Below are 14,887 nucleotides of genomic sequence, written 5' to 3'. Positions count from 1 at the left end.
TCAGAACAGGACTCAAATGAGTCAAGTGAGGAAGAGGATTCATATAACCCCCGGCCCATACCAGTGTATAGGATGACTCCTATCAGACCTCATGTCACTCACTCAGAGCCACAGCTCCATCTTAATCCCTCTGCTCATGAGTTCCAACCAGTGAGAAATGTATCAGCTGCCAAAGACTCAGTTACAGAGCAAAACGTAGCTCACATGCCAAAACAGCCACAAATACCCCCAGTTTTACACAGAGTTAGGGAGACAGAAGTACCTCCAGAAGTTAATGATGATGTTCAAGATGAACCAGGAGGAGCGGAGGAGGAGCCCGACCTGGAGTCACTGAGTGAACAAACGGTGAGGAGATCCTCACGTGTGCCACGACCCAGGGGAATGTTCACTTACAACTGTTTAGGCCAACCCTCATATCAGCCATTGTTTCCTGGAGCAAACTCTGTGTTTCAATGTGTACCCTATTTTATGTCAAGCACTGGGATGCCAAGTCCCGCTTTCCCAGATATCAACTATGGGCCACGGCCAGTAGTCTGGACTTATTAGACTGAGGACTGGACTGACCAGACTGCACCTTGATGTATTATGACTGAGGTACTTACTAAACTAGGCAGTAATGATTTTTCTTAAATTAAATTTGTGATGGTGAGTTGACTTGCTCTCGATGTCAGGAGACATCTTTAAAAAGTAGGGGAGAGTGTAGAGGTCGGGAAATGAAGAGCCTCTCATTAGTATGCAGGTATTACACACGCACCCCTTATTTTTTTTATTTTTCTTCTTTCTCTTTATTTTCATTTATTTCAGTTACATTTTAAGTTAGACTCCCATACAAGTCATTTCGTTGCAATTCCACTTTGTGACAATAGGTGGCACTGTGATACCAGGTTCAGTGAGAAAACCTCTAACTCAAGCCCATCCTCCTCCCATAGGAGGCAGAATAAAATGGTGCTTGAGGAAGTCGCACACTGCTGAAACCGTGTTGTTTCTCATTGTTCCACAGGTATGTAAAACGTGAAAAAAGCAACTTAATAATTGGTCGGTACACTGCCTAGACATTGGAAAAACATTTGGTTACGTTCATGAGGTTTAAAAGTGCTCGAAAACCGAGTTTGAACTTAATTCATGTGTATGTTTATGTTATGTAGCAAGCTAGCATTTTAGCTATTGTTTTCACTGCCGACTGTGTAAAGGGCAAGTAATAGGTTTGAGTGCATTGGACTTGAGACATGATTCTAATAAGTTTATTGTGGTTTATGGCGCTGTAGTTGTTGTAATAGTCGCCACCACATAATATCGGTTCATGCAAAAGGAGATATTGTGTCAGGGGTGAATGAAATAGCCTACATGTAAACATGTCGTTAAAGTTATGTGATTTGTGAATGTGGTTTGAATCTTTTGATGATTTTGGGTGTATGCACTGTGCAGCCACAGTATATTGTAATTTCTTTTGTTATTATTTACATGTATTTGAGTTATAATCTCAAGCATTTGTCTGATATTGAGGCTGATTATTCGCCAGTGAATGTGAAATGAGATACTTGACATTTTATATAGGAGGCGGAATAAAATGGTGCTTGAGGAAGTCGCACACTGCTGAAACCGTGTTGTTTCTCATTGTTCCACAGTCATTATCGCTGTGTAGCAACAATAGCTACCGGCCCGAGTACCCCCTAGGCTTGAGGCCGGTAACACTTACTTCTGCTTTAACAATGGCATGAGATTGATCCCCTGGCATGCAGAGAATGGCACCAACGTTAACGTATACCTCAATATAAAAACAGCTAAGTCAGTTCTATTTATATAATTTAATATCACAAGTCACAATGTAGGCTTGATAGGCAACATCTGTGGGATGAGACTCACCAGTGGCAAGAGATTGGTAACAGGTAGGCTACAAGGCCTGAAATAATCAAAATTAAACAGCCATGACAGGAAAAAGCCCTGTAGCCTCATGCTGATCTCTTTTTATCCCATAAGGACCATAGGGGAGAGGGGGGCACGATCTAACACATTTGGTTTAGGTTGAATAATTAAAAAAGATACGAGTTAGATTAAAGCTATCAGTAAGCGATCCGGTGGTTTTGTCTAACTTCTTGTCAGCCGATGGAGTTAGCAGTCCCCGTCCTCGTCCCTACGTCACCACATTCACACGCATCCCTTGGCTGCACACACAGAGAGGACTGCCCCTTTATGCCATTCTCTCTCCTCATTGGACAAAGGTTGTAGGATACAAGGAAAGTTTTCTCCTGGGCTTACAGCAGAGCAGAGTGACTGACAGACCCGTGTTTCAGACCAAACACTCTATAGAAGTGATTGCTGTCGGAAGATAGAACAATTTAAGACTTATATTAACACAAATATTCCGCTTACTTCTGCTTTAATCAGGTTTTATAGAACCAAAATAGCTACACCTCTGTACTACTACTCAGGACCGATGTATAGGGGAGAAAGGTGAAGATAATTCTAGGGGCCCAGTGCCCAGTAGGGCCCACAAAAAATCCCAGTAGTCTAATCTTTGTATGACTGATTTATTCTGCATAAGACTCTGACTAATACTCAAAGTAATGTTGCATTAGTATCAAAACAAAGTAAATAAAAAATGATAATAGTCTAAGAAAAAAAGTGGAAAAGTCAGGGGGCAGGGGCCCACTTTAGTATTCTTTCAGGGGGCCCAGAATTCTCAACAACGGCCCTGCTACCACTGAACAGCCAATGCCTTTTTCTAGTACTTAGGGTTCTTATACAGTTGGACCGAGAAGTGGCAAAATGAAATGTTACAACATCCCATGGGTGGGGAATAGTTGTAACGTTTCCTATGCAACTCTGATGAAATTCTATTTATATCAACTCTATCAACATCCTGATCAATATCCTTGCCATCAACAGTGTTGACAGTAAATAAAGTAATCTGATCTTATCTCTTATTCTGCCACATTTCTGAACTGAAGTTATTTTGTCTAGTAGACCGAATCCTGTGCCACTGTGACACGTGTCTGCTGAGGAGTAATCAAATCTCATCTTAGAGTGGCAATTGTTCACTCATGCTCGTTGTATCCTGGTTTTGAGTCGTACCCTGTGTTCGGGAAAAATATTTTTCTCTGGAACAGATACACTCCACGTCATAGCTTATGTTGGGTCCCAACATGCCCAGCTTCAGCATTTATCACACAGACTTGTTCTTATGACTCGACATGAAATCTGTATCTAAACGCAAAAGTGTTTATCCGTAGGCATAACAACACAGGCTGCTAAAATTACAGAGAAAAACACAGAAGACATGATCTCAGTCTTCTCAGTGAATATTTTGCCTGCACAAACCAATTAAACGTTGTCCCTCAATGGGAAGCAGCTTGTTATTTTGTTTGCGCTGTTGCCTGGAGAAACAGGAAGTTTGAAAACAGAGCCTGGAAGGAAGCAAGGAAGGAAGCTGAATGTGATAGTCTGCAGATGGGATGGCATTCCCCAAACTCTTCTTGCAGCACTCAGATAATTTGCAAAGAAAACATCAAAGATTGTGTAAAAGGTGAATTCCAAGCACAAGTGATCTCAGTGTGAATTTGCGGTATCTGGATTTAACACTTGAGATAGTGCTACTGATAGATGGAATGGTAGGCTACACATTACACAACATTTCATTTGTTTGTTTTCATTACATTGCATTGCATTTTCCTTACCTCAGATAACCTTGAACCAAGACCCACAAGACCCATGTAGCCATTAGCCTACACAGTATCACAGCCAGAAAAAACTGTATCACAGCCAACAGACTCACAGATAGCATCATGTATCAGTGAATAGTCAGTTGTGTTTGCTTTTAATTCTCATGGTCATTTTTAGCTTAAAGGGATAGTTCACCCAAAATTCAAATTTCTCATTATCTACTCGATTATCTGTCGACTAAGGGCTGGGAGAAGTGTCAGAGTCACGCGAGATTTGGACGGACCAGGAAGAGGAGCTTCCGCTACAAACAAGCTTGAAATATAGACTTATTTAATTTTTTTCGGAACAATTTCGCATTTCGGGGCTTCCATACAAGACGGACATTACATACGAGCAGCATGGAGGTACTTTGATGTTTTTTGGTGTGTCTTTTTGTTACGAAAAAAAGTGGTATCCATTTGCAACCGTTATATGGACATGCACTGCTATGCCGAGAACCCCGGTAACTCAGAGAAGCCACGGAGGACTCTGAAACTTCTCCCAGCCCTTAGTCGACATGAGGGTGAGTAGATAATGAGTGCAATTTGAATTTTGGGTGAACTATCCTTTTAAGTATAGAGAAAGATATAGTAAAAATAAATACGTAGGCCGACAGTTCTTTCTTTCGAGGCAGCACTCTTGGAGATGGTAATCTACGCCTTTGTAAGTAGTCGGCTAGATTACTGCAACGCTTTAGGGGTTAGTGCATCCTCCATCACCCGCCTCCAGATGGTGCAGAATGCTGTTGCACGCCTTTTAAGAGGCACAAATAAACGTGAGCACATTTCCCCTATTTTAACCACATTACATTGGCTGCCCATACGTTTTAGGATCCACTTTAAAATCCTTTTATCTGTTTTTAAGTCTCTTACTGTAATGGCCTCGCCCCAGTTGTTACAGCCATACACTCCTACGCCCTCTCAGGTCAGCTGACCAGCTGCTCCTGAAAATCCCCAATTTACGAGTAAGATCAGAGGGGGGCCGCACTTTCTCAGTTGTGGCACCAAAGCTGTATTGCCTCTCCACATTAGACAAGTACCGCCTGAAATCCCATCTGTTCTCTATGGCCTTTGACTCCATATAAATTGATGTATCTTAATTTACTATTACTTATTTTTATTGACAAATTTTACTGTGCATATGTGCATATGTCTTATGTTTATTGTATATTTTGTGTTTGGTCCACTGGGTTTTTAAAAGTGCTTTATAAATAAAGTTGGTATGGTATGGTACCACAGTATTTTATTACTGTAAGCTCCGCAGACTGTATACTGCTGATCATCAAATGAGGTTCTACATTACTTAGATCTCAACTGGAGGGTCGGGACCCAAAAGTGGGTCGCGGACCCGTTCTGAATGGGTCGCGGACAGCTGGTCAAAAAAGTAAATAATATTTAATGCACATCTGATGTTGGACATGTCTTTTATTTTGAAAAATAACTTATATTGAAAGGCATGTGTCACGTGAACACATGCAGTTGTAACGGTCCTCCTCAGTTTCTTATTAACTCATTGAGTGCCGCGCTCCTTTCCAAAGTTTTAGTCAAGTGTACCGGCAATTTAGACCATTTTTGACTTTTTATGTAGAGCCATAGTGTATTCTATATTATTGCCACCAACACATACTGTAGCTCAATTGAAAGGTTTAACTTTATGCTTCAAATGACCACAAACCGTTTGTTTCTACGTGCCTCTGTTCCTGAGAAAAGTCAAGCTAAACATGGCTGGGTTTCACCAAAATCCCTCCTTTTTTTCTAGAAAAGGAGATAGAGCGTCTTTTATGAAAGGTGCGCTGTTTGTGTCTGTCGCTCTTCTCACACTCGCATTTCTGGATCAAAGGGCTCGTATAAGATAAATATATACAACAATTGTTGTTCTATTCACAAAACCACCATCGGGGGCGGGGGGGGCGCCACTAAACAACAATAACACAGACGCACCGTGCCGTGTCACAGCCTCTCGCCGCGGAGCGTGAGGGTCAGTCGGCCACAGCGGCTCAGAAACACCGGTCCCACCGGTGGTCGCGGTCCTTCTGTGGTACGGGTCGGTGATGCCGGTCTGCTTTGGCCCAGAGACCATCAGATTTTACCGCGGGAGGACTTTGGGGAGGACACGGTGTTGCTCCAGATGAAGACAGGGCGGACTGTCGGCTGAGAGCTTCCTGTTTCTGCTCCGAGCAGCTCGAGCAGCTGGAGCAGCTGCTGCATCTGCATGCAGAACTCTGTTTGCAAAAGCTGAGTTATGATAAAAACTTCCAGATCATGAGCTGTCATGTGACTTTGATCGTCATCTATTTCAGTTCTCCTCGTCGTAGAGTCCCCAAATTTACATATAATGTTTCATAATTTAAAAAAAAAGCAAAAAACAAAAAATCTCGTTTTTGGCACTCAACGCATGGGAACGAAAAATGAGAAATTACGTGGTTGGCACTCAATGAGTTAATGTGGCCTGAATGCAATGAATCTTGTTTTGTTTTGTGGGTCTTTATTTTGTGCAATTTGATATTTATTCACTTTTGTGAATATGCTCTGAATGCAGAGATGCATTAGAAGTCAAATATATCGTTTTGTTGGTCTCCATTTTGTGCAGTTTGATATTTTTTTATTCACTTCTGTACATGCAGTTGTCATGGTAACTCCTCAGTTTCATTCATGTGCTCTGAAATGCACTTTGCTCAATAAAGAGCTAAATGAGTTTTTAAAGGCTTTTTAAAAAAAATCTTGGTTTGAATTCTATAAAAGTGGGTCGCGACTGAATGACCACGGGAAAATGTGGGTCCCAGAGTGAGATATATAATAATATATAATATTATGTTACTCTTGTGTGCAGTTGGACTGATGGGGCAGCCTTCACTGCAGTTACATATTACATCCACAAAGGGGCGGTAGAGATCTGTCATTGTTCAGTTGAGCACCTGCTCACTCCCTGCATGTCCTGATAGCCTATATAGTGTACGTATTTCAAAAGCAGATGGCTTCTTTTTTACCAAACATTTTATAGGTTGCAAAGTTTCAGTAAACAACTTTTGGATACTTTTTGCAACCTATAAAATGTTTGGTAAAAAAAGAAGCAATCTGCTGTCAAAATATTGTTGAGCCTGCCCTTAACACCTCCACTTTGCATGACATAGTCAATATTCAAAGAGACACAAAAAAAACAAACATAGGCTATGTCTCAGAATATTTGACTAGTGTGGTACTTTTTCTTTCTTTCTTTTTTGGCCTCTTACATCCGTCTCCGTACTAGACCTGGGATTTCCCTCTCTTTGCCATGTGAATTACTGAGGCTTCATGGGAAAGCCAATAAAGCTGATTTACAGAAAGATAAAAACTACAGCCTCTGGTTAACGGAGCATTACTGTACCTGCTCTCTCATTTTCTTTTTCTTTTTTTTAAATAAACTGATGTTTATCTTTTTTCAGGAGCAAATTAAGTTTTCACAGCCTGAGGACGGATAGTGTAGTACTTAAAGACAACAACAACAACACACACACACAGACTGACATTCACTGCTGAAATTGCCTCCTCCTTTCCTTGGGAGGATATGAAGTGTGCATGGCATTTTGTTCGTCTTTATGAGCATATCCTGATGTCGTACGTTCAAAGCGCTCCCTCAAATCCTCAATGCCTCAGGTCACATTCTCCTATAGTATTGCATTTGTTAGCTCCATATCACCACTGTAACCATCCTTGCATTTCCTGCTCTACAACTGTCCAGCCTAGCCAACCCTTTCCTCCCAGTATGCTTTGCTAAAGTGTCACGCTTGAAAAACACAGAAAGACTTCCTTAAGCGTTCTTACTGCTCATAAATTTCCTGGTTATTCAAATACGTTGCACTGAAGGGAATGCTCGACTGGCAGTTTGTCATTTTATGCAAGAGCTGGCAGATACGTTCCCTCTCATTAATGAGTCATAAAACCACCTTCTCTGTCGGAAACACATCTCACTGAAGAGGGTATTCAGCACTTTGGAAGGACACACACATAAAGGACACACTCACAATGAAGAAAAAGAGAAAAAGAGAGCACATAAAAATGGGATTGAAGAAGGACAATGTGTAGACCAGCGGAGGGAAGCAAGAAGAACTTAATTCTCAGTGTAATACAACTTTTGATTTACACACAGTATCATAGAGATGAAGTTTCTATTCACCCAGAAAATCACTGCTCCTGTTGATCATAAAAGATAAGTGCTATATAAATAAGTGGAAGAGAATTTTGCAGAAACCTCGTCATTCCCCTCAACCTCACTGTTTTCTCTCCTGCAAAGAAGAAGAGCAAAACAAAAATAAATAGAAATAAAAAAACAAAACAAAAAGTTTGCCTTTATGTAACGGAATATCATCACCCAGGCAAATGATATATCAAATGTGTGGCCTGATCAGGATCAGTGTGCTGTTACTTCTCACTACAGAATACGAATTTGCAAAAAAAAAAACCTCCCACAGAGAATTAGGATTGGACTTTAAAAAAAAATCTAGACTACTGCTTCAGCATACCCTCGCCTAGAGACTCCATTTAATGCTCTATTGATGTAGTATTCCACAATTTTGGTAGTTTTCTGATCACTGTTCAATGACCGCGATCATTTCTGGAGACATTTTGAAATTATAATATTGCATGGAATGTTCAGACTGTGAGAAGTTGTCTGAAATTGTCAGAAATGTTTCACTTTACATGCTTTTCAATGCCACAAATTACATTTCCACAGTTGTAGACAAACTTGTCCTGTCTATGAACTTTAAACTTTGACCCTGTGTGCAGCCAGATCCTTTCCAGCTACCCATTGACTCCAATACAAAGATTTTCTGAGACAAGCAGATGGGACATCTGTTTTTAATTCACATGGGTTTATTTACTGTAGATATAACAAAAACATGCATTGGGGAAGTCCTCTGGCTACTTGCAGTCTGTTTTTTCTACTGATAGGAGCTACCTACTGGTACACATAAGGTAATCTGATCCTGATGGCTGGGAACAACCCATATACCACCTGCAAAAAAGATGCTGGTGTGTGTGTTTAAATTTAAGATGTTACAGAAGGCAACATAAAGAATACTGCTTTGTTAATCAACAGCCATGCTGTTGCTCTGCCGGAATCTAGCGCGATTTGCGGAGCCATGAACTGGGTGTTAATGCAAATTGCGCAAAATTTGGACGGACCAGGAAGGAGCAGTGCTGGGAGCTTCCGCTACAAACAAGCTTAAAGCAATACTTACCGATCTGGCATTTCACTCAGCACAGCACAAACATTTGAAAATCAACAGCTCCACCTCCCTCACAAGTCCCACCCACCTCTACCTCCTGCCGCATCTCCACCAGCCCCCTCCCTCCCTGCTGCATGCGTTGGCATGGCAACGGTAAACAGAACAGGAACGCGAGTGAAATGGGAACAACACAAACAAACACAACACCGGAGTTTTAAACCGTATAAACGGACTCAGTGATGATGACTGATGAGTTTTATAATAAACTGTTGTTAGCCTACTGCTACTGGAGACGCAGGGGAAGTGATTGTTACAGATTACAGTTCTCAACGAGCCGGGCTGGCGGCCGGACCAGCGCCACCTGATGCGCTGGTTCAGGCCGAAAATAAATCCAGACCGAGCCGAGTCGAGCCGCGCCGGTCCGGACCCGGTTGAACTCCGGACCGGCGCGGCTCGACTCGGCTGAGAACTCACAGAGCTAACAGTAGCCTAGCCGTTAGCACAGAGCTAACAGTAGCCTAGCCCCCTAGCCGTTAGCACTGGATGCTTTATAGACACATGTGACTTCCTGTGTTTACGTATCACTCGGGGCTGATCACTATCAACGTTACAATATCAGACATGAAACTCCACGACCAGCTGCGGCTGCAGTTATTGGTCTTTTAAAAAAATATTTATTTCCAAAAACCTTCTTTCTAGTGTGTGTTGTGACTCTAGTCTCCTCTGCTCTCTGTGTCCTGCTACTGCTCTGTCAATAAGCGTTCTTCCTGGTCGGGAGGGGGGAGAGGAGGAGAGGGGTGCACAAAGTGATTACATATTAAGTAGGTTCGGTCGCTCGTCAAATCTTATTAATCGGACCGAATAATATTATTGGTCAGACTTTTCTCAGAATTATATGAGAATGAAAAAATGTTTGTTTGAAAAATGTGAGTTTTTAACCCTGTTGGGTTTCTCTTACATTTTAATGTATCATCAGATTATTAATAGCATTTTAACTTAGACAAAGAAATGTGCAAAAGTTCCAGAAAGGTAAGTATTGCTTTAAAACATAGACTTATTTAATTTTTTTCTGAACAATTTCTCATGTTGGGGCTTCAATACAAGAGGGACATTATAGACGAGCAGCATGGAGGTATTTGGATGTTTTCTGGTGTGTCTTTTTGGACGAAGAAAAGTGAGCTCCGTAACTCAGAGAAGCCACGGATAACTCTGAAATCCCCCAAATTGCCAGATTATGGGAAGAAACAGGAGCACCTGAGGAAAAACAAATGGAAAACACAGTAGAATCAGACCAGAGCAGCTTCAGGGGTAATAAAACAAATACTCTGCCACTGTGCTGCTTCTATTACCTTATTTGATTTGCTTTATCTTTCTTGCTTTATAATGTGGAAAGTATTTGAGCCACAGGAAACTAATCCTAATTTGTGTTTTATGCTTCTCTTGCATGATGGTGAGAAACAGGGTTGAAATATTTTTGTTTGCCAATATCATTAAACTAATTCTGCTCTTCCTTACCAACTGCTTCTCTGAGTTATTTCACATTGCCCACATCTCTTTAGCAAGAGTCTCCCTTTTTCTACAGTGTTACAGACTCATGCATTAACCAATCTTTGGTGTTTCTTTGTCACTTGCTTTGAGATTAAGAAATGTAACCAAACAAAAAGTAAAGAAAAACTGAGTCATAAGTGAAAATCACACTTGCATGCATATTAAAATATGGCCCACAGGCACACACACATACAGCACACTGCCAATGTACTTATATTAGCCCATTATCATAATTACAGACATTATAGGGAAGCCACAAAACAGCTAAATTAACATCCAAATAAACAAGCCAATAGCTATTAGATAGAATTAATTCACAGAATATGTCTTAAGGGAACAGTTATGTTTATACAGAATACAAACGTCAATTCTGCCTCTCTTGTATTGCTTTCTCCACCTCCTGCTCTCTTTTTTAATCTGTCTCTCCCTCAGAGACTACAAACAAAAGCTTTCAAATCATCTCAGGGCTTATCACTAAGGGAAATATGTGACTCCTGTCAATGGGACAGGCTGAGGATGTGTGGTGGTGACAGATCATTTTAATGGCCAGAAAAAACTGTTAATCACTTCAAATAGGTATTTCTCTATTGTTTCTGTACAACTATGTTAATTATTCAGTGGGTGATCATTCGCCTGCAGCAATAAACATGGTGACTCACAGAAACCAAATCCAAATCGAACAGCCTTCAAAAAATGAGTTGTTTTAAAGGTGCACCCAATTAGCAGGTTGCTTGAAACATAATGTAAAAAAAAACTTAAAACTTAATTTTGTAACCTAGAGGTTCAATTTTAAATGTTTGATGCTGAATCATTGCATACACTAGAGTTGATTGTTTGGTTTTTTGCTTTAAAAAGACTGATAACACTCTTAGGATCTGTATGTATCTGTATACGGGACAATCGATATAGATATACGTGTATGTGCTGATTCAGATAGTTACAATAAATAGGGGTTATTGTGATTATTGATTCCATTTTAATGTGCCTGGAACTGTGGAAACCTGCCTGTGAGGTCTTGGTGACGTGTGCGCACCAAGTCAATTGCCTCCCTCTTCCACGGTGAAATCAAACGCGCGCTCCGCCTCCCTCTATGCCATTTGCGCCGGTGGGAGGGAAGTAGGCGGGATGCGCCCCGCTGCGCTTCGAAGGAAAATTGCAAACTGCTCCTGGACACGCCTCGTTGGCGAAGCGAACGCGAAGCGCAGGCCTGATCCGCTGCGTCTGCGCTAGTTTACAAAAATAGAGCCCTATAAATTAACATACTCCATTATAAAGTGAACTTAAACCCTTTTTAAAACCTGTACTCTCTGAATGTAAAAAAGGCTAACAAATGCACATTGCACAATATTTAAAAAAAAAAAAAAAAAAAAAATTGTTTTTTGAAAAAAAAAAAATCTATTTAAAAATCGTCAAAAAAGATATCGCAATATTTATGTGAATCGATTTTTCTCCCACCCCTAATTAGATCGCCGTGCTACTTGCAGTCTTTACACTGAGAGAGGGAGCGGTACTGTATAACTCTTCTAACTCTGAGAAAGCAAATACATTTCTTGGACAACATGCACCTCACATGTAACAATTACATTTGATCTATCATGGCTAACTTGTCTGTCCTTATATTGATATAATGTGTATGTGCTGCAGGCTAGAAGGTAACTGTAGGCTGCTTAGATAAAGTTGGTAGTTGAGTTTGGTTTTGAACTGTGTTTGTGTCATATAATCTCATCGATTGATGCCTGTCGGTGTGTCTGTATTCCCATCATTATAAAACTTAAAAAGAAGAAGCTCATTCCCCACATCCAAAAGGGAAAAAAATGAAACACAAAGAAGATACACAACCTCACATGATGGATCAAGTAAAGGAAGAAGCCAGTTTGTATCTGATCCAACATCTGTCTCACAAACATCTGCTTACTTGAATCTGCAGTTGCAAGAAAATCACAATCACAGACACACTTGAAAAAAAGGTTATAAAATCCATTTGCTGTAGACGCTGTGGCTGTTTCATAGTGATCGGTATCCAACATCAATCATTCAAAGAACTGTAAGAAGCTGCCAAAATGAGCACTGCTGCCCAGAAACCTAAAATAACATGTGTTGAATAATTAAGCTCATAATATGTGTATGTACAGTAAAAGGTAATGCAGAAAGTATGATTGAGCCCCGAGATGGATGTTGAGTCATGTTTTTTGTCAAGATGCTGCCTCTAAGTCAGTCGCTCATGAGAGAAAAACAGAAGAAAAATCACAAAATATTCAAGGATAATTCTAATGAACAAACCAAACGCAAGGTGCTTCAATCAACCCATTTTGGCAACAGTGTCATTGCTGGAGATGCTGTGCTGTTTTTTTTTTCTTGATTCACTATAGAGAGACAAAGTCATTTCTCATGTGGTAGAAATTTGTGCATGTTCAATTTCAGATAATCAAAAGTTTGAAGAAATACTGGAGATGTCATCTTGGAATAAAAAAAGCACGCAAATAAGAATGGCAGTGTGTACAATATCACAGGTCTGACTAATTATCAATAATAACAACTCTTAAATCATCTATTTAGTCATGGAGGCAGCGTTGTTTAATGACTGAAATTTCTTGACGGAAAAAAAAAGAATGGGATGAATATTAATGACTTTCTGATCCAATGACCTTTCCTGTCATACCAGGATGAGGTAAAATAACACCAATGAATGATTAGATCCAGATTTACACCTAAAATAACAAAAAAGATTGACACCTAAATTTAGATGATCTTAAAGGGATAGTAGCATTTTTTTTAAGTGGGGTTGTATGATCTACAAATAGCCCCTAAGTACTTTAATTGCAGTAGAAGACTCTCTACACTCCTCCCGTTAGCAACACCAGCCCATAGCCCTGCCCAGAGATTTACAACATACAGTGTTGTGAACAGACCCAAAGAAACGGCCTATTTTCGTGGCCTAAAAGAGGTTTTACTAATATTTTTTTTCCAGCCCTTCAAAGTGTAGGAAAAACGCTGTTTTTATTTGGACCTAACCAACTCACGTACCAGTATTTTTATTTGGACCAAACCAACTGCTGATCGGCGGGCGCTAACCCTGGGCGGAGGGATACGTGAGTTGGTTAGGTCCAAATAAAAACTGTGTTTTTCCTGCACTTTGAAGGGCTGGAAAAAATTATATTATAGCGAACAATGGAACTGTGTAATTTTTTTCAGGTAAAACCTCTTTTAGGCCGTGAAAATAGGCCGTTTCTTTGGGTCTGTTCACAACACTGTATGTTGTCTCTGGGCAGGGCTATGGGCTGGTGTTGCTAACGGGAGGAGTGCAGAGAGTCTTCTACTGCAATTAAAGTACTTAGGGGCTATTTGTAGATTATACAACCCCACTTTTAAAAAAAATGCTACTATCCCTTTAAAGTATATGCAACACATATGCCATTATTATGCCACAGGTGTTTTGGTTGTTGAATACATTTTCCTACTTTCCACAGTCACTGCAGAGGGGTTGAAGACTCACTTGAAGTTCACAGTTACCTCATGTCTTTCATTTTTGTGTTTTGTCTGCTAATGCCATTTTACACATCAAGATGAGTTATCTATCTAGACACACAAGGAGAGTTATGGAGCCAGTCAAAACAGTTTCATGTTTTCCCAGGTAGGAAAGATTGAACCAAAAAAAAAAAACTTCATAGAAGGGCAAAACTAAATGGTGCTTTCCGATGCTTTTGTGAAGGGATTTTGGGAATGAACCTCATGTGTATTGGCAGTGGTGGGATCCCCTCAAGGCCTCTGCTATGTTAAATCATTATTCTTATCTCCTCTCTCATGCTGTCATCCGTATAAACAGTAGCACATTTTTGGAGAAATGTGTCCACAGAGACTCTGCAGTGTTTGTTCAAGGTTTCATTAATGACAAACAGCTTAGCCAGTTTATGGTCACCCACCTCTTTAATCATCCCATTAGCCTGTGTGTGTGTGTGTGTGTGTGTGTGTGTGTGTGTGTGTGTGTGTGTGTGTGTGTGTGTGTGTGTGTGTGTGTGTGTGTGTGTGTGTGTGTGTGCGTGTTCTGGGTCATAGTTAAGTGAAAACATGTAGTGGTTAGAGTCCAGTTTAGCAGAGTAAATGTAAACACCAGAAAGCCTAGACCTTATAAGTCTATAGTAAACTGCAATCTGTGCATGTGCCCTTTGTGCACTTTCAGTTTCAAGGATTACCATCATAACGTGTTCCTCTAGGAACTCCACTTTGAAAAGTAAGTCATATTTGGCACAAATGGGATCTGAAATTTCAAAGAGGAGCAGACTGTGACTAATTGCATAACAAGATAATAAATCAGTCGAGCTCCAAGTCTTCTTTTTGATGCCAAGGACTGCTACATGCTCTTCAACTTGTGTCACTTGACTTCAATCTTAAAGCAGAAGTGAGTGGTCCGGTCGTTTTCTCTAATGCTGCGTTCCA

Source organism: Trachurus trachurus (assembly GCF_905171665.1).
Source record: "Trachurus trachurus genome assembly, chromosome: 1".
Lineage (NCBI taxonomy): Eukaryota > Metazoa > Chordata > Actinopteri > Carangiformes > Carangidae > Trachurus > Trachurus trachurus.
The sequence above is the reverse complement of the archived record's forward strand: the minus strand, read 5'-3'. Positions refer to the sequence as shown.